The following is a 20246-nucleotide window of genomic DNA, read 5'->3' on the forward strand; positions in this document are numbered from 1 at the left end:
CATTCGTATTCCTACCTAGTGATCATAAACAGGGTTAGATTATCTTCTTGAGGCAATCCAGATGAATTCTCATGTAATTTCCCGGAGGGCAGGAGCAATTCTAATTCTTCATTTTTATCCCCACAGTGCCTAGCATATTATTAGTACTTAATAAGTGCTTTACTGAATGAATGAAATGCATGACTGAAGGAATGAATGAAAAAATAAATAAATAAATGAATAAAATAGATTAAATAAATAAATAAATGAATGAATGAATGGATGGAGTGAGTAACTAAATAAATATAAAATATACTGGATATACACGGGCCACTGGCAAATCTCAATTACTCCAAAGGTAATCTAATCCTGAACATTCATTCACTTTGTCCCGTTCTCATATCCCTTTGCCAACACATGCTAAAGATGCTGTGTACCTTTAAAAGAAGAAGGAAATTTTGCCTATGAATAATTACTTGGTTAGCCTGAAGCCCTTTGATTTAGTACAAATTTTCATCACCCAATATTCTATAATGAAAGAACCTATGCCACATTACTCAGGAAGTGTGAGAAAGAAAATAAAATCAAGAATCCTCTGAAATCCTGACCTCTGAAATACTTGCCTTTTGTGAACTCATAAATCTCAAGAAATATTGCAATAAATATTTGGGTCCAAAATTAAAAATAAGTAATATGAAAAGGGTCAAACTTCCAAAATTAAATTTTTACATTAGATGTTTACTGGCTGCTGAAACAGAAATTGGAGCTGGTATTTATGGTTTCTGCCTGCACGGAAGGGTTTTGACAGATCATCTAACAAAAAGCTACATCTGCCCATATAAATTGGCAAATGTAATACAATATGAGTAATCTCACAGGCTAAGGAGATTAAAGCCTACACAATGATTTGTCCTAGTTGCTTGTACCAAAATTATGAAGTATTTAATGGTAATAAAAAAGTCTTTCCTACTTACCTAGATCTAGAATATGTGTTCTATTGTGGTACCTCCAATGTATTTTAAAATGTCAACCAGCCAGAGGCCCTCCAAATGAGCTATAAACAAAAGGTTAAGGGACTAAAAGTAGCAAATATGTACAAAACCTTGCAATCCTAAAATTCTTAGAACTCTGAGCCAAAAGGGATCTCAGATATCATCTAGTATAATTCCCCTAACCACCATTTCACAGGTTAGGTAACTGAGGACTGGAATGATAGCATGATTTACTCAAGGTTCCTTACTGGAAATATTGGAGGTAACAATGACTGAGAAGGGATGTTTGGTTGCTTTTTAATTTTTTATAATGATCATGTTTCATGGTGGATTGTGGAAGAATGAGCATATCATTAAGTATAGGAAGGAAGGAAGGAAGAAAGAAAGGAAAGAATGAAGTAATGAAGGAATGAACAAAGGAAGAAAGTCATCCTATATTCCAGACTCTGTGCTAAGCACTTTAAAATTATCTCATTTATGCATACAGCAACCCTGCAAGGTAGTACTATTATTATTCCAGTTTTACAGTTGAGAAAATCTGAGGCAGGGGCAGCTAGATGGCACAGTGTATAAAGCACCAGCCTGATTCAGGAAGGACCTGAGTTCAAATCCAGCCTTAGACACTTAATTGCTGTGTGACCCTGGGTAAGATCACTTAACCCTCATTGACCTACAAAAAAAATAAAAAGAAAATTCTGCGGCAGACAGCAATAAAGTGACTAGCCTTCAAAAGAAGGTCTATATTTGATAGGTTCCCTTACTGACTTCTTGATGAGTTGGATATTGATCTACTATTGTTCTTGGTTTAGGCACGTTCCTTATTTATACATCTATGTTATTTATATCTTATTTAAGTGTAATTTCCACAGAACAGAAGTCTATTTCATGTCATTTATTTGTGTAGTGCATCCTCTACAATGTACAGGAAGATGACAAATAAATTGTCTTTCATGGTAATAAGGGTCAAGAAGGTATGCTTGACAAAAAGGAAGGTGATGAGGTAAAGGCCACTTATATTTAAAGAATAATAAAGCCAGTGAATAGTCAAGTTCAGTTAAAACCTATCTGTAAATCCATGATTAATAGATATAAGCATAATAAAGACTTCACATTTTTCTGCCATTCTTTTTCATCCTAATTCCAAAGTAGTTTAGGTGGGGCGGGGTTTGGGGGGCAGCTAGTTGGTACAGTAGATAAAGCCCTGGATTCAGGAAGACCTTAGTTCAAATCCAGCCTCAGACACTTGACACTTCCTGGCTGTGTGACCTTGGACAAGTCACTTAACCCCCATTGCCCTTCAAAACAACAGCAGCAACAACAACAAAAACCCCAAAGTAGTTTAGGGGCATTACTGCCTTTAAAATCCTTCTTTGATATCACATCATGGCATAGGGGTGACCCTGGGATCTTGAAATTTACCTCATGGAACAGATGCAATGACAAGTCTTACCACATTGGAAAGGTCTGGACCAGTAACAGAACAATTTAAATTCTTAGGCTTATTACAAGGTTGGCAACAGGGCACTGAATTTGGAGATCACAGAAACTTGTGTTCATTGTATCCTAAAGTCATAAAGTAAAGAGGAGAAGAAGTCTGTGTTCTCTACCAACTTCTACCAACATGATCATCTGTCCCATAAGTATTGAAATATTAAAGCCATTAATCATCTTCCCCTCTAGCAATAATATACAATCCCTTTTCATAGCTCACTCATAGAAAGCTTAACTTACAAAGGGAGTTATGGAATGGACCATTTTTATTGAATTTCCTGATTCAGTCAAGCAACTGGTTTGAAAGTTTCACTGGGTTGATTGACTAAATTGGCCAAATCGATTTGTCATTTTTGGACACAAGTTTATGTATACTAACATGGCAAACTGTGGCAAAAAGACTGGGTTTCTCAGACCTTAAGTACCAAGGTGAGTTCTTAATATAGTTAAGACTATCAGATCTATCTCATTTTCAGTTTTGAAGTCTAGTTTAAAAAGAATGCCATGTAGCTTCCATGATTTTAAATTGCAATGATCAAGTACTGTACCTCTAGCAAGGGCTAGGTTATTATGGATTATTCAAGGAGGACTAGCACCTCTCATGTGAGGGCATGCAGAGCTCTATTCAAAGCTGCTCATCAGCCTTTGTTGTCTACCTGGCATTCAGTTCTGCTCCATGCTCCAAGGAGCTATAGCACATTCAGTAGCTGCGCCCCAATAAACCCTTTAAGCAGAGGGGCTAAACTTGGTTTAGTGTAACCAACAGGCCTCAAACCCTAAGTATGTGAAGATTTCTCCTTGTAGAACTAGTACATGAGAACAATTTGTTCCAACAGCCATGAAGGTGGTTGAATCAGGAATTGCAGAGTGCTGAGAGCTCAGTCAGACACAGAAGATGCTAGTTATCCATTGCATTCCAGGCCATTGTCAAACATCTTGACTTCTGTCTAGCCACTGGACTTCCATGACTCTAGAAGAGAGAGTGAAACTAAGGACTTTGTGTAACTCTGCCTTACTTAAATCCAATTCACACGCAAGTCAAGACATCACACCATGACGTCATGTGTCGTCTTTGAAAATGAAAGACAATACAACAACAGATATAAATTTAATAATACAGTCATGTTGACTCAGAGTTCCTATTTAGGAAAATTCCAATATGCAGGCTCTCTGTCTGATTTAACTCTGCCTCAGTTGACATTTTTACAATCCTTTGTAATCTTCCCAGTCTCCTTAGTGAGAAGGCCTATACTTTCTTTGATCCTATTTTCCTATACAGAGTTTAAACTCATTCTCTACTCTCCTTCCTGCCTTGAAAGCCTCAATTTATTCTGAACTTTAGCATTCCTCACACTATAGACTGTACAAGAATTATGTATTAATTTTCATTACGTGCCGCTGATCCCATCTTCTACATGTATCTTTTTAAAAATATAAGCATGGGGGCAGGTAGGTGGCATAGTAGATAGAGCACCAGCCCTGAAGTCAGGAGGACCTGAGTTCAAATCCGGCCTCAGACACTTGATACTTACTAGCTGTGTGACCCTGGGCAAGTCACTTAATGTCAATTGCCTCACACACACACACACACACACACACACAAAAAAAAATATATATATATATATACACACACATATATGTGTATGTGTGTGTGTGTGTGTGTGTGTATATATATATATATATATATATATATATATATATATATATATATATATATATATAAGCACGGGGTGGGGGGCAGCTAGGTGGCGCAGTGGATAGAGCACTGGCCCTGGAGTCAGGAGGACCTGAGTTCAAATCCGGCCTCAGACACTTGATACTTACTAGCTATGTGACCCCAGGCAAGTCACTTAAACCCCAATTGCCTCACCAAAAAAAAAAAATGTATAAATATATATATAAGCATGGCGGGGGGGGGGGGACAGCTAGTTGGCACAGTGGATAGAGCACTGGCCTTGGATTCAGGAGGACCTGAGTTCAAATCTGAATTCAGACACTTGACATTTACTAGCTGTGTGACCCTGGGCAAATCACTTAACCCTCATTGCCCCCACAAATAAAAACAATAACAAAATGTTAAAAAAAATATAAGCATGTCAGTGCTTAAATTTGTGCAAGCTCATTTCTTTAGGGTGACAACTTATAACTTTCATCCTAATCATTTTTTCTGTGTATGTTCATGAATGAATTCTTGAGAGGTTCCCTATCTTGTCTGGGCTTCCCCTGTAGAATTTAAAGTCAATTGATATTATCTACTTTTTCTATGGACCCTTTGGTTTCTATTCTCCCAAAATTTAGGGCCAATGCCAGAGTTTCTGTACCTTTCCGCTTATTGGCTTTCACAAATACTAAGCTATAGTGGTCACTTCCTCCCAAGGTTCTTGTCATTTCTTTCTTTTTTTTTTTTTTTTTTTACAAAAAACATTTATTTTTCCAGTTACATGATGTAAGGGTAGTTTCCAACATTCATTTTCATAAAATTTAGAGTTCCAAATTTTTCTCCCTCCCTACCTCCCTTTCCTCCCCCCTCCACAAGAGAGCAATAAGGTTATATATGTACAATCCACAAGTGCTCTTTTTATCAGTTCTTTCTGTGGGGGTGGATAGTATGCTTCATCATTAGTCCCTTGGGTTTGTCTTAGATCATTGCATTGCGGAGGGTAGTTAAGTCATTCACAATTGCTCATTGAACAATACTGCTGTCACTATGCACAATGTCCTCCCAGCTCTGCTCACTTCACTATACATCTGTTCATGAGTCTTTCCAGGTTTTTCTGGGATCATCCTGTTTGTCATTTCCTATAGCACAATACCATTCCACCACAATCATATACCACAGCTTCTTCAGTCATTCCTCAATTGATAGACATTCCCTTGATTCTCAATTCTTAGCCACCACAAAGAGTTGCTATAAACATTTATTTTATACAATTCCCCCCCCCCTTTTCTCTTTTTCATGATAACTATTGTTAACTGCTTCCCTTCCATCCTATTCCCTTCCCCATGGTATTTATTCTATTATCCACCTTCTTTCATCCTGTCTCTCTTGAAAAGGGATTTGCTTCTGTCTGTATCCTCCCCCAATCTGCCCTTCCTTCTTTTGCCCCTCTCTCTTTCTCCCCTTCCCCTCCTATTTTCCTGCAGGGTTAGAGAGATTATTCTACCCAATTGAGTGTGTATGTTATTTCCTCCTTGAGCCAATTCTGATGAGATTGAGGTCTTTCAGCCAATTCTGATGAGTGTTAGGCTCATTTATTGCACAGATTAAAGAGATTACTCCACCCAGTTGGGTATGTGTATTAATCCCTCCTTGAGCCAACTCTGATGAGTTTAAGGTCTTTGAGACTTTTCTGATGAGTGTCAAATTCATTTACTACCCTGTTCTTCCCCCATCTCTTCCCCCACTCCATAAGCCTTTTTCTGTTTCATGTAGGATTTCACCTCTTCCCTTCCCCCTCCTGCAGTGCATTCCCCTCACCCTCAATTTAACCCTAAAGATGTCATCATGAGGCAGCTAGGTAACGCAGTGGACAAAGCATCCACCCTGGACCCAGGGGGATCCCAGCCAAAACTCAGCCTCAGACTCAAGACAGTCACCTACTGCATGACCCCAGGTATGTCTCCCAACTCCATGTTTTTATGGTTCTCTAGGATCTTGTATTTGAAAGTCAAATTTGTCATTCAGTTCAGGTCTTTTCATCATGAATACCTGAAAGTCTTCTTTTTCATTGAAGTTCCATTTTTCCTCTGAAAGATTATGATCAGTTTTGCTGGGTAGGTGATTCTTGGTTGCAATCCCAATTCCTTTGCCCTCTGGAATACCATATTCCATGCCCTCCAGTCCTTTAATGTAGAAGCCGCTAGATCTTGTGCTATCCTGACTGGGGCCCCACAGTACTTGAATTCTTTCTTTTTGGCAGCTTGCAATATTTTCTCCTTGACCTAGAATTTGGCTATAATATTCCTAGGAGTTTTCCTTTTGGTATCTTTTTCTGGAGGTGATCGGTGCATTCTTTCAATTTCTACTTTAGCTGCTTCTTCTAGAATTTCAGGACAATTTTCCCTGAGAATATCTTGGAAGATGATGTCTAAGCTCTTCCCTTGATCATGGTTTCCAGGTAGACCAATAATTTTCAAATTGTCTCTCCTGGACCTATTTTCTAGGTCAGCAGTTTTTCCAAGAAGATATTGCACATTGCCCTCTATTTTTAAAAATTCATTTGGATTTGCTTTATTGTGTCTTGGTTTCTCATAAAGCCACTAGCTTCCATTTGTTCATCCCAATTCTTAGGTAATTATTTTCATCAGAAAGCTTTTGTACCTCCTTTCCCATTTGGCCAATTTGGCTTTTCAAGCTGTTGACTTTTTTCTCATGTCTTTCCTGCATCACCCTCATTTCTCTTTCCATGTTTTCCTCTACCTCTCTAACTTTATCTTCAAAGTCCTTTTTGAGTGCCTCTATGGTCTAAGACCCATTCATATTTTTCTTGGAAGCTTTAGATAGAGGGGCCCTGATGTTGACATCTTTCTCTGATGGTGCACCTCGATCTTCCTTGTCAAAAAAGACACTTTCTATGGTCTTTACTTTTCTCTGTCTGCTCAGCTTGCCTTTCTTTACTTGACTTTTAGCTCCTTTAAAAGGGGCACTGTTTCCAGGCTGCATTATCCCAAGCTTCAGGAGGTCCCAGGTGGTATGCTTTAAGGAGGACCAGGTTCTTCACTAGCCTGGCCTGTTCCCTGGTCCATAGATGACCCCAGACCAACTTGCTAATCAACCAGCTTTGTGTGTTGTGGTTGTCAGCCCTGATGAGCCTGTGCCCCTCCCCCACCCGGGCCACTGCTACTCAAGCCTACCTCCTGGTTCCCAGCAACAGTGAAAAAACCAATTTCTACCTCAGTACCAGCATAGACCCCTGTAGTCTCCCTGCTGCCCAGGGCTCAGCCCTCTCACCAGACTGTGAGCTTAGTTCCAGACAACACTGGTGCTTCAGCTGATTCAGAGGTTCTTGGGGGTCTCCTTCTTTGGTGAGGCCTTCCTGGGACTGGCTCTGTGTCAGGGTGACTGTGGGGTTGGGCTCCACTCCTGTCTCAGCACGGCAGCTCCCTCCTTCCAACCTTCCAAGCCATGATTACAGCACATTCTTCTTTGGGTTTTGCTGCTCCAGGCATTTTCCTATGGCATTATTTCAATGTTTTTTGGAGCTATCGTGTCATGAGTTCCGGTTCTTGTCATTTCTACTTCAGCATCTAGTTCTTCCATGTAAGCAAGATTTGGATCCAGAATAGTAGCATCCTTTATTGCTTCTTCCACCTTTTGAAGGATGAAATTATCATTAAGGCAAGTAAGAATTATTCAGCTATTCAGTTTTTGGCAAAGGGAGAGCTCCAACAGATGCTTAGATAATTGAAATCTCCCATCAATAGTATATCACAACTCTGTACCAGAATTATGATCTATTTTCCTAAATTTTTCTATTTTCTCTTTTTTGTTAAGGTGGCATACAGTATACTCTAGCATCTATATCTTTTCTGTCTCTTCCCTCAGACCTTATCCAAATGCTTTCCAATATACTTTCCCAGCCTAGTACCTATATTTCCATAATCTAGTCATGGGAGACATTTACTAAATCTCTATGTTATTTATAAGGCCAAATTTGTCACCTTATTTTGGCAACAATATTTTATATTTCCTACAGCTAATACTTTGTGTATGAGACCATGGAATATATTACTTGGTCATACGATTTTGTGTCCTATGAAATACTTGACATCTCTACTGCTAGATTTATTCTAAACTCTAGGCCTCCATTACACACTTCCTACTGGACACCTCTATCTGTGATATCTCATTGTGGCACAAATTCAGCCTATATATTTAAGGCTATAAAGGCCATATTCTTTAATTGTTTAAGGGGATTTAAAAGAGAGGTGTACATACTTTATCCTAGAAGCAATAGGGAGCCATTGGAATTCACTGAGTACAGAAGTGACATGATTAGACCTATGCTTAAGAAAAATGACTTTGGCAGCTCTATAAAGGATGGATTGGTATGGGGAGACACCTGAGGCAGGGAAACCAGATAGAAAGTTTTTACAATAGTGCAGGTAAGAGGTGATGAACTCCACTAGAGTAATGGCCATGTCAGTGGAGAGAAGGGGATGGATGTAAGAAATTCTATTGAGGAAGAAACAATATGCAACTTATTGGCTATATGAAGTTGGATAGATTAAGGATTTTAGGATTACAGAAATATTTCAAGCTTGGGTGACTAAAAGGATGAATGACTGGAAACATTTCAACAGAAATAGGAAAGTTAGGGAGAGGTATAGGTTTTAGAAGAAATATAAGGTGCTTTGTTTTAGATGTGATGAATTTGAGATGACTACAGGATATTGAGTTTGAAATTTTTGTAGGCAGTTGGTGTTGCCATCTCAGAGGTCTAGAAAGAGATTATGTCTTGATACATGGATCTGGGAGTATTGGAATAATAAGGGAAGCCATGGATGCTGAATGAGAAAGGTCCATGTGTGGTGCACTCACAACATTTTGGGTATGCTATAGATGATGATCTAGCTTAGGAGACTGAGGAGTGGTCAGACAGGTAAGGGAACTTGACTACCCTTCTATTCAACTAGGCCATTTTAAACTGGTTTGCTACATTATACTTAGGCCCAGGGATGTATCTGATTCTTTCAGCCTATCATAAGATATTTATACTTTTATCTATTGAATATGACTCCTTCAAAATTAAGAACTTAATAATACCTAGTTTATACCATTGGTTAATTGGTTGACTATGTCAAGAAGACTGGATCTTCTATATCTATACCAACTGGAATGTGAGTAAATAATCCTACTCATACTGAGATTTGGTAATTTTGTGATTCAGTGATTCTCTGAGTATTTTTTTCCTTCCCAATAGAGAAGTTCTTTGTGTGGCATAACTATTTCTACTATCCAGCACTTCTCTTTCTCTGTCTAGTGGGGCCAAGGACTGATGTTTCTTTTAAACAGTAAATGCTTTTATTTGGTCAATTATCCTTCCTATCACGTCAGATAATATTGTTTCTTTCATTACCTCTTTTCAGCCTCTCCTACATGCTTCTGCGCTACCTTGTATAATAAATACTTTCTGAGCCACTTAAAAACAATACCAACAGCTACAGAGTGGACCAACTGTCATCCTTCACTGTGAGGCAGAAATAACTCTAGTTTGTGGAAAACACCGATGAAACTCAGCTTCTGGTATGTTCCATTAAACTGGAAATGTATGGGAAATTATTCTAGGGAAAGACTGTTGTGTCTCATACTCAAGAACCTGCCTGGCAGAGTCCAGAGAGGCCCACTACCAAAAGGAACCAAAACCAGATATGGTTTTTATTCAGTCCCTTTTCTCTCCCATAGCAACTAATGATGTAATTTAAGAAAGTATGAATTAATTAGGAGTTATAACAATAGAATAACAAACCCTTGAAGTTTTATTTTTCATTTTTAAAGAAGCATGTTTTTATTCACTAGCAAAGAAAAAAAAATCCACCAAACCTGGGAAGAAAGCACATTATTCGGTAGACTTTTAGGCATGTTTACATTCTCATTCTACAATGTCTATGTGAAAAGCAAAAAGGGATCTTTGAAAATGTTTTGAGCCATGGAAGCATTGTTGGCAGGATTGATGAATGTGTCTTTCTTACATTAAAATTTTGAACACTTTTTGCTCACTTAAAATCTCTCTTAGAATCCCTAGAAGACATGTGAAGCTTTCCCATAGACTGTATATCAATTTGCTTCCGAACAGCTACCTGTCTCAGATCTTTGTCATCAAGCTAGAAGGAAAAAAAACAACAGAAAAGCAGACATTTTCTATGTGCAGCAGAAATCTGCGTTGACCTTTAGAATAAAATCAGGAAATATCATCAGCCCTACAATATCCTGAGAAACCAAATCAACATTTCTTCAATGGACTGAGCCTGCTGCTTTTCAGTTCTCTTTACATCACAAATCATCATTGGAAAAATTATGGGCCTCCCCCAGGGAGATCTGAAAACATTTCTGAGAGGGACTGTGAAATTAAATAGCACTTACATGACATTAAAAAACAAAACAATCTTGACCTGACTGAAGCAGCCAACTTGAACTCTCTCAAAGGAAAAAAAATTTAAAAAAAATATTTTATCATCATAGGAGGCATTCTGTAAGGCTGCTTACACACAGGCACTGTAGAAAGTACTTATTACCTAGATTTCTATAGAATAGAATACCTTCTCAACAGGTAGCTTGGGTTTGGGGTGATTTTTTTTTGCTGGCAAGAAAAAACATAGGTGAAGAAAATTTTAAAAGTTAAAGGTAAGAAGTTTAGTGTAGGAGTCAGCTAGGTGGCTCAGTGGATAAAGCATCGGGCCTGGATTCAGGAGGACCTGAGTTCAAATCCAGGCTCAGACACTTGACACTTACTAGCTGTGTGACCCTGAGCAACTCACTTAACACTTATTGCCCGACAAAAAAAAAAAAAAAGTGAAATTCACTAGTATAGTAGAAATCATTGGATTTAGCATTGGAAAAACTGAGTAGTAGGGGGCAACTAGGTGGCACAGTGGATAAAGCACCAGCCCTGGATTCAAGAGGACCTGAGTTCAAATCTGGCCTCAGACACTTGACACTTACTAGCTGTGTGACCCTGGCCAAGTCACTTAACCTTCATTGCCCTGAAAAAAAAAAGCAAACAAAAAACAAACAAGAGTGGAAAAACTGAGTAGGAGTTCCAAACTCTGCTACTAAGTAGCTCTGTGACCCTGAGTAAGTCACTTTATAATCTCTGAGCCTCAACCTTCTCTCCTGCAAAATGAGGATGAGATATAGATCAATAATGATATATAGATAACCTACATCATAGACAAAGAAAGAAGACAAGGAGATATGTAAAGCTCATTGTTGCTGTGAAGTGTTATATAGATATGGACTGTTATTCATATAATTTGCTTTTAATATGTGTCATAAATTCACTTACATGTATAAAATGAATTCTTAATTGTATATAGTGATAGAAGGAAATTATAGCACAAATGGTGTACAAGAATAGTGTGTAATTTAAAATTCTAAATATGGGTTCTAATCTGTCCCCCCCAGTTTTGGGGGGAAACTGGCTAAAATCACTGATAAATGAGTTTAGTCTTTTTAAGGGTTTATTAAAAGATATAAGATAGTAAAAAGAGAGAAAGATTGAGAACAGATTTCTTATAGCATGGAAATCCTAGCCTTCGTAAACCTCCCACTTGTTGTTCTGTCACCAAACTGATGTCTCAAATCAAAAGAGGACCTTAACCCTCCATCAGTGTCTGCTTTCTACTTCATGTTCTCCTCCCAGAAATGGGAGGTTCTTCAAGCTGATGGGCTAGCATAATTCAAATCCATTGGTTCACTGGACTTGAAGGTGGTCTAGAGTTAAGTTCAAAGTTTTTAACTTCTGAGAATAATACCTTCTTAAGGGCTAGCCAGATGTGCTAATAATCTACTTAATTGAAGTAGGATAATCAGCAGTCAATCACTCTCACTTAATTCAATCGGTTTAGATTAATCTCCAGGTGGGCCTTAGAGTATCTGCTAAATACTGTTATCTACCACATTCCATTATCTTGACATAGTCCCTCCTTTGTTTCTTCAAGGAATGTGAGAAACACGAGTGTTTCCTTGATGAAACAATAGATAATACATTATTTATATTTGACTTTGAAAGGTAAAGTATGAATTGCACTCAACAATGATTAAAATTGTTTTATATAGTTATAGAAGAGCTAGTGATATAGCTTATATAATATATATATATATATACATAATATATATATATACATACAGGTAGATATAGACACATATATGCATATATGCTTATATGAGTTTTTGTATCTGATGTTCCAGAACTCATGAAGCTCTGTGAACTTTGTCTTTGTGGCACTTTCTGAGTTTTGTCTTTCAAAATAGTCTGCCTGGAAGGCTTGCTCTTTTAGTCATACTACCATATTCTCTCCCCTGCCTTCAAAGGTAGTTTATGAGGCTAGAGCCTTAGTTTATAGGTGAGGAAAGCCCAGACCCAAAGAATTTACATTGTTTTCCCCAAGTCACATGGAAAGTATATGAGTTATGATTCAAACTCTGGTCCTTTGATAAAATCTAAGCCACCACATCACTTTGTGATATATAGACACAGGTTGAAACATTGAGACTCAGACAATATATATTTTTTCTTTTTACAGTGAAAGAGGAACTGCATCTAGTCCAGCCATCAAAGATAATTGAGGAAAGTGGGATGCAAAAGTAACCAAGTTACCTCAGTAGCATTAGAGCAAGCCTAAGTGAACAACAAGTGTTCATTGAATTGAACTGAATGTGCATGCCCTAAAAAGTCAGGTCAGACTTCCCATCCATTTCCACAAACATGGGCCATTTGATTTATCAGCAGAGACATACTTACCCAGCTCTTCTTTCCCTGACAAGTCACCACATGAAGCCATGTTGCAGCTTTCTCCCTGCTCCATGAGTGGACTTCGGATAGAGTTTGAGCTTGATTTTGATCTGTGTTTTTCCTTGTTGGGATGGTTTTAAAAAACAACAACAACAACTATATAATAGAATTCACTCCATTTCAAAACCTCAAGTCTTTATTTACTTTTCCCAATATTAAATGTGTTTTGAACCTTCTTGCGCACGGAGATTATAACACATTATAACAACCAAAGAGTACAGCAAGAACACAATTAGAGCAGAGCCATGAGAGAAATTACCAAAATGTTCAGTGGCTTCTGATCAGAAAATAATTGCTGATTTCTCAAGTTGCCCAATTTGGCTGCCTGCAGAACTCCTCATCACCTGGTTCTCACTGACCCTTATTAAAAGAGCACAGTAAAAGGCTGGCAGTAGCAGCAGCAATAACAACCAGAAGACCGTAATAGATGAAGGAAATGAAAGGATTTTGAACAATGGTAAATGATGGTGTCTATAGACTGAAAAGCAAAAGGTGGGGTGGAGGGAATAGCAACCATCATTTCCCCCACAACATCATCAGCAAGATAAATAACAGTTAGGAAAGAAACATACCATTGCCTTTCATGCTTGCAATGGTTGCTATTGACAATGCTCTTCTTTGTGGATATCAATAGGATTGGAAAGCTGGGTATATGACTAGCAAGCAAGTCCTCCCACACTAAGCAGAAGCAAAGTCTGCCCTTTGATTCTGGTCTCTACCGTCAAGATTCAGAAGGGTGTTATGAAAAGAGTGGGGTATTTGGAGTCCCCAAATAGGGGTTTGAATCCCCAGGGCTCCTACTTCTTAGCTATGTAACTATAGACCAGATTGTTTTTCAATTTGTCTCTATAAAATAAGGGAATGAGTAGATTTCTAAGGTCTGTTCCATCTATAAATGTTATGATGTAAATGCTATATTCATCTTTGGTGTGAGGCTTTGCTCCCTGTCTGTGAGACTTTGGTCACTATACCCTTAGTAACCTGGCCTTTTGATGTTTTGAGGTGTTTGCATTTCCTCAGTTCCCTTTGATAGTATTCTGGTGAGCCATATTTTCTTAGCACTAAAAGCAGAATGTAACCTTCCCAATCATGCACCAGGGTTAGTATCCTAGGCCATCTTTCTCAGATTGCTAGCCTCTTAGTCTCAGCCACCTACATTGTGGATACTGCTTTTCTGATACTCTTGCTGCAACTGGGAAACAAGAACCTCAGGACAAAAGCAGCAAATGCCAAGAAAATAACATACAATCCCCTCCTGCACCCCAATCAAGCCAGCATCTACCCTATGTACTTCATTTGGACCCAGACTGGCGTCACGATAGAAAAAAGTGACAGTGTTTGACCTTGACTATTCCCTGGTTGTAAGTTACACACTTTAAGTAGCTGCATTAACTTTTTTTTAAAAAAAACAGGGCCAATAAGGTGCAGTCATTTATTACATTTTAACCTAGTGACCTGAAATAATGGGTCTTTGAAAGTGCCTCCCTTGGAGCCGTGAAAGTCTCTTTGGCCCCAAGAGGACCACAAATGACAGTTTCCACAAACACTGGCTAGACAAAGTCTCCATGTAGATGTAGTGAGGGGGACAACTTCTGGGTGGACATTAATCTTCCCCATATCACTCACATACACATACATACACACACATACACACACATACACACACATACACACACACACACACACACACACACACACACACACACACACTAGCATCCTCAGCCATAGCAGAAAATCAGGGAGTATTTTAGAGACAGAGAGCAAGTACATCTCCCTCATCTTATAAATGAAGATGCTGAGACCCAGAAGTGTGAAGCCACTAGTCTTAGGTTTCATAGCTAGTTACTTGGTAACAGAACAAGGACTAGGATTAAGATCTCTGCAGTTGCCTGGCTGGTGTTTCTTCATATTACTACCTCAAACAGCCTCTGTATTACTGAAATTGAGCTGCTGTAACAGCCACTATTATTTGGCACCCAGAAAGCATATCAGCCACAAGTATATGGCACTGCAGCAAACCTGGAAGCAAATGAACAGCCAAAGATGGAAAGGCCCATTTATTACTGTAGTTATGAAAACACCACCTGGCTTCAAGATGTTTTCCTTCCTTAGGAATCACTGCAAATGAAATCAGATTATGACTAATAACTCACAAAGTTCAAGAGACTCCAAGAACTTTTTTTTCCCTCTCAAACTAAACCCAGAGTGTTAAAGTTAAACCAAATTCAAACAGGGCAAGTGATTTGGCATTCACTCCCAGTATTAACAACCAATTTCTGTACAGTGGACCTTATTGCCTGGGCAGCCAATTTAACTTGGGCACTAAAGGCCATTAGGACCCAAGAATAACTGTTTTTCAATCCACACTCCCTTAGACATTTAAGTCTGCCTGGGCAGTCTAGCTCTGACCAGACTCAGACCTATTGTTCTGAGATTTACAGCTTTGCTTTGAGGAGACTGGACAGGCACAAATATTCAAACTGAAATGAATGGTCAAATAACCTCACCCCTCCTTAGCCCCCAAGCCTCCCTTTTCCATAGGCAACTTCAAATAAAATACTTCTCTTTCAACCCCACACTGAATGAATGTGAAAAGGAAATGGCTGCTCAGTAATATTAATCAGAGACTTCACCGCACTGCCTTCCTTCTATTTATTTCATGAAGAGAAGAAATAACGTCTTAGACTTGCAGATCTATAGATGGAAGACTGAAATCCCTGATAAGGATTTATTGTGCAGCTAAACATAAGACAAGGAGTAGACTTTTTTAATAAAAAAAGATTCTGATGTTGTCCTTCTTATGTCCAATTCAAATTTGGCAATAATCTTCCAGGATATTGTACCGCAGAGTAGCATGTTTCTCTCTGTTATCACAGTGCCTAGATTGCTACCATGTCCCAAGTCTTACAGCATCACATGAATTTAACTTATTCTACTTTCTAATCCTGAATCCTCTTATCTCTATCATGAACAAAATCAGATAGTACCTGATGAACAAAGAAAAAAACCATAACAAAGCAGATGGGTGAGTGGAGATGGAGCATGGTGAGAGAAGGCCTTGGGGAAGCCATTTTTTGTTGTTGTTAAGCAAGCAGCTTTCTTATTTCCCTCCTGACTTAAAGAGCTTGGCTGATCTGCCTCTAGTGATCTGATTTGGTTTATCTTGATTACATTTGTTCCTAAGCTGTTTTTGTGTTTGCCACTGATTCACCATATCTGTTGAGAATTAATTTGCTTTTCTCTCTCTCTCTGCACCTTTCCCCAAAGAGTTCATTTGTCAAGCAGTCTAAATTCTCTCTTCTGTCAAGAAGACTTTTCATTTTCTGAACAGTTCTCATTCTGTGTCCATGCAAGAAAATGTCACATTTGGCATGGGGAAAAAAAATACTATTACACTAATAAGTCTCTGGTTAGAATTTAGTAAACAACTGTACTTGTTAATGTCCTCTATACTCATCTACAAGACACACGCACCAAGGTATTCATTCCCTTTGGGACCTAAATGCCCCCGTAAAGAAAAAGAAATCACAATGCAATGATAACATTTAAAAGTGGCAAGGACTAATGTTCAGTCAGGAGAGAAAAAACACACAAAAATACTTTATCCTATATTAATACAAGAGGCAGACAATTAAAATTTAATCTCCTCATAAAAAGTCTACTCAGGTAGCTTTCTCCTACAGATGAAGTAAAATCTGCCATCTGACTTATCAGAGCCAAAGCTATCACCTCTGCTTTATATAGTTATTACATGACCTAAATCCTTAAGAAAAAGAAAAAGGTTCTCTGGTTATTGACCCTTGTTCAGTTGGATGATTTGATACTTATGCTAGGAGGCAATGTGCAGTAATAGAAAGACTCTCTGAATCTCTAGGCAGAGCCCCTGGGTTCCCATCCTAGTTGTGATTCACTTCCACTCTGATTTTAGGCAAAACCACTTCCTTTCTCTGAGTGACATGTTCCTTGTCCAAAAAACAAAGGGGACAGAATATAGGATTTTGTTCTGGGGCAATACACACAGTTAGGAGGAAATTGGGGACGAGAAAGCTTCAAGAGACTTGTTCAAATTTCCAAAGTTCCTTTTGGCTCTGAATACTCTGCTCCTGCATTAGTTTCTTCAGGTGTTGGTTTTTTTTTAATTTTTTATTTCAATAGTCCTTGGTGAATTAGCCCAGTGGAGGTTATTCTTTGTTCCTGTTTGATTTCAGGAGCCTTACTGTGAATAAATACACTCTAACTGCTCAATTCCCCCTTCACAGCTTCTTGGAACACAACACACCTTTCAGAATGGAGAAAGCTCTTCCTTTTTCACCCTCCTAGGTTTTTGGCCCAGTCTAATAAAAATAAAAGCTAACATTTATTTAGTATTTAGGGCTTTGTAAAGCACTTTATTGGTGTTATTTAATTTGATCTTTTATAACAACCCTGTGAAGTTGGCACTATTTTTATCCTTCATTTTACAGATGAAGCAACTGAGTCACACAGTGCTTAAGTGCCCAGGATTGCATAGCTAGGAAAGTCTTCTGAACTCCAACCTTAGTATTCTTTCCACTATGTCACACTGCCTCTCTGCTTCAACCCTTCTGCCAATGGGATTTTGTGGTTTTGACCCTTTGAGAAGTACAGCTGTGTCACAAGACAATAATTTCTTTTTATCAGTTCTACCACCTGATAATTTATGTGCTCAGATGGCTGAGGTCAAATTAATGTATTTCTTAAATATGTTTAAACCAAAAAAATCCTTGTTTTTTAAAGAATATCCATCATGGCTTCTATAATAATAACTAGTGCTGTGAATTTTACTAAAATTATTGAAAAGGTTAATGGAATAGTAGACCTCACTTTGATATTAGAGGTAATTTGACAAGGTCTCTAATGGAAAATTATTTAAGTGAATATAATAACAATGGGCTAAATGTGGTAGTGACTGAGTGAAGGGTTTTAAATTTTAAAAAAAGTCAGGGATAGAAATCAGAAAAAAACAACAGGAGGAAAAATTTGCTTTCTGAGGTAAGAGAAAGATATTGTTGTAAACTCCAGTTTATCTGGAAACTGAAGAAGTAGAAAGCTCACTCAGGATTTTTTCCCACAAAATTGTAACATGACTAACTGATGAGAACAAAATGATTACAAGTGACAATGGTGACTGTAAGATTCCTTCTAAAATCATTAAGAAAAGATTAAATTTAATTGAGTGCAGTTTTAATTAATCATAATTTTTTTCATATTCTAACATTTTAAAAATTAACAAACCTGTTAATGTCATATAACAGGATTCAAAGGATCTTAGAATTAGGGACACTAGGAGACAGTTCTTATTTTACACATAAAGAAACTGAAACCTAAAAAGGTTGAAGATTTGCTCAGGTTACATGGTAGGTTATTGGCTAGCCTAAAAGTAGAATCCCATGTTCTGAACACCCAAGTAAATTCATTTACTTCTCAACCACACTGCGCATAGTATAGAAATACTTGAATAGCTTTGTTTAATTGGCCAGAGCACCCCATTCTCCAAGTGGAAGTTCAAGTTGGAGGCAGGGGAAACAACACTAAAATGGGAAACAAGAAGTATGTATAGCTCTGATTCTGTCCTTAATAAGCTTTTTGACCATAGGCAAGTGGTTTAATCTCTATCGGTCTAACATTTATTCATCATTAAAATAAGGGAACTGCCCTCAAGTAGATGAACTAAAAAAAAATTCCTTCCAGTTCTAAATTGTATAAGTGGAATTTTTACCAATAGGGCAGGGTATCAGGGAAGAGTTGGACATGTGATTTCATAGGTGTAGACAACTACTAGTGTGGAAATATCCTCTACTTATTCAGATGTCCACAACTCACTGGGCTAGAGTAGCCTGAATCAACTTTCTAGGGGGTTAAGTGACTAGTCTTAGGTCACACAGCTTATATGTGTGGACTTAAACCCAGATTTTCTTGACTCCAAGGCTAATCTATTGTATGCTACCATGCTGCCACTGGGAAATCACTTTAATAAAATGCTGCTGGCATCAGCACTGTACTTACTAATGATTTGAAAGCTCTACCTAGCAAGGTGGTAAATGATGCTTAATTATTTACAGTCTTAGTATTAGAAGGAACCTTGGAGGTCACCTAGTGCAACCTCCCACTCAGATACATCCTTCCTGACAGATGGTTTATCTAGCCTCATTCAAGTAAGTAGAAAGCATTAAGAATGGTGAGAAGTCCCATGAGAATCTAATTAAGTTAGTTAATTATGTAACCTAATGGAAGATAAACTTTAATGTAGAGAAGTGCAAGGTAATGTATATTTAAAGAAGTAATCTGAGCTATTGAAACACTTTGATGATTTCTGAATTAGCTATAAAAATCTTGAGCCTCACAGTGGACAATTCAAGAAGCTTTTTTCCAGGCAGTGGTAAGAGAGTAGTAGTCAAGGCATCAGAGTAAAGTCTTAGATGGACCACACCTGAAATCTTGGAAAAACAAATAGAATAGGTGTCAATTGGTAGAGCAATTTCAACAGAGTTGGCTGCAACAGAAATATCTACAAAATAAATTTTATTTTCTGATCGGTTTTCATTATAGGATTAATAATGCCATCCCAGAAACACATTAGAATGATTCATTTTCTCCAAGTGTCTATGGTTATAGTACAGATGTATGTTCTTTCTTCCAGGAGTGTTTTTCCAAACTCTCCTAACTCCCAGATCTTTTTTCCCCTGTGAAAATTACCATGAGAATAGCTGGAATTCTTGAAAAAATTCCAGAAATTATAGTGGAAATAAAATTTCTATGTTCTGGGAAATCCTTTAACATCAAGAATTGATTCTTATTAACAAAGTTATTTTTATCTTCCCTGTGGTCCGTAATTCTAGAGACAACAAACAGAGAATGACTAAGGAATGTTTTAACCCCACCTTCTTTTCCCAGGAGCTTTTCTCTGAAATTTTTCTTGATTTCCTCCCTTGGGGGCATGATTAAATGCTTTGTGTCTATACACTGGATTAGTTCTTTGGCGTCATAGAACCAGGTTGTCCCACTGTAAGTGAACTAGAGATGCAGGAGTGACCAATTAAGTTGAAGAGTCTCCAAGACCTGCTCACTCTTGGTCATTCAAGTAAGAACAAATGACATCAACAAAGGGAAAGATGAGATGTTAAGCCTGCTAGTATAGAGAGTAGTAGGTACAACATGAGTAGAACAGTATAAGGGCATGTACCTGGGATACGATGGAGGGCCTCCCAAGATTTGTTAAATCTGACCATTACTTCCCCCTTCTGGTGATTTA

This window comes from Dromiciops gliroides, chromosome 6 (assembly GCF_019393635.1).
Source record: "Dromiciops gliroides isolate mDroGli1 chromosome 6, mDroGli1.pri, whole genome shotgun sequence".
Classification (NCBI taxonomy): domain Eukaryota; kingdom Metazoa; phylum Chordata; class Mammalia; order Microbiotheria; family Microbiotheriidae; genus Dromiciops; species Dromiciops gliroides.